Below are 1,343 nucleotides of genomic sequence, written 5' to 3' on the forward strand. Positions count from 1 at the left end.
TTTCATTCAGAACACCAGTCTTTTGAACACCAAGAAGAAGCTGGAGGCTGACCTTGTCCAGGTTCAGGGTGAGGTGGATGATGCAGTTCAGGAAGCAAGAAATGCTGAGGAGAAGGCCAAAAAGGCTATCACTGATGTGAGATTTTTTTTTTCTTCTATTTTGTTTTTCACTATTACAGGGTTCTGAAATCTCTAATTTGCAGTTCATGTTAAGTTCGATTTTAATGTAGAACAGATTTTAAATTTTGGAAATATTTCATCACTTCAGGCTGCCATGATGGCTGAGGAGCTGAAGAAGGAGCAGGACACCAGTGCTCACCTGGAGAGGATGAAGAAGAACCTGGAGGTCACAGTCAAGGACCTGCAGCACCGTCTGGATGAGGCAGAGAACCTCGCCATGAAAGGTGGCAAGAAGCAGCTCCAGAAACTGGAGTCCAGGGTACAAACTATACACAGTACTAAAACTAGTTTCACAATCGAAGTCTACCTTTGTGTAGACATGTTCTTTTGCCCTCAGCGAGACTTAGTTTTTCTTGTAATTAAATTAATTATGCTTTAATTAATTTACTTGTTTTCTTTTATTCGTTATTTATTTATATCTATATATATCTATATATATTTATATATGTATCTTTATTATTTAGTTTTGGTGTACAGCACTTTGCGTCAACTATGGTTATTTTAAAGTGCTTTTTAAGTAAAGATGATGATGATGAGGTAGAATTAAGACACTTTTATTTTTATGCTTTACCATGGCAATAATAATGTAGCTACATTGTTTTATTATATTATATTCTTTTATCAAATTCCAGGTGCGTGAACTGGAAGCTGAACTTGAAGCTGAGCAGTGACGTGGAGCTGATGCCATTAAAGGAGTCCGGAAATATGGAGGAGAGTGAAAGAGCTCACTTACGAGGTAATTAATTATCTAACTAAAAATGATCTAATTTATTGTGCCCATTCCCTTTCACTTACAACCCTAATTGTTTAGACTGAGGAGGACAAGAAGAACATCACAAGACTTCAGGATCTGGTCAGCAAGCTGCAGTTAAGGCTTACAAGAAACAGGCTGAGTAGGCTGTGAGTCAACTACAATTATATGACAAATTTCCTTCAGCTTGGTTCATCGCACGCCCATTGACTCCCCTATAACCAAGTCAGTATTTTTGTAAATCCTTTACAGGAGGAGCAGGCAAACACTCACATGTCCAGGCTCAGGAAGGTCCAGCATGAGCTGGAGGAAGCTCAGGAGCGTGCTGACATTGCTGAGTCCCAGGTCAACAAGTTGAGAGCCAAGAGCTGTGACACTGGAAAGGTAGCAACTTCTGTCCAAATATCCAAAA

General features: G+C 39.3%; 1 pseudogene; it reads left to right on the forward strand.

Moving 5' to 3' along the window:
• The window catches only part of LOC102203292 (myosin-7-like), a 4,641-nt pseudogene that overhangs the window by 1,110 nt on the left and 2,188 nt on the right, over positions 1-1,343 (forward strand).

The sequence above is a fragment of the Pundamilia nyererei genome, unplaced genomic scaffold, assembly GCF_000239375.1.
Source record: "Pundamilia nyererei isolate P.nyererei 1_Seehausen unplaced genomic scaffold, PunNye1.0 scaffold00158, whole genome shotgun sequence".
In the NCBI taxonomy this organism is placed as follows: Eukaryota; Metazoa; Chordata; class Actinopteri; order Cichliformes; family Cichlidae; genus Pundamilia; species Pundamilia nyererei.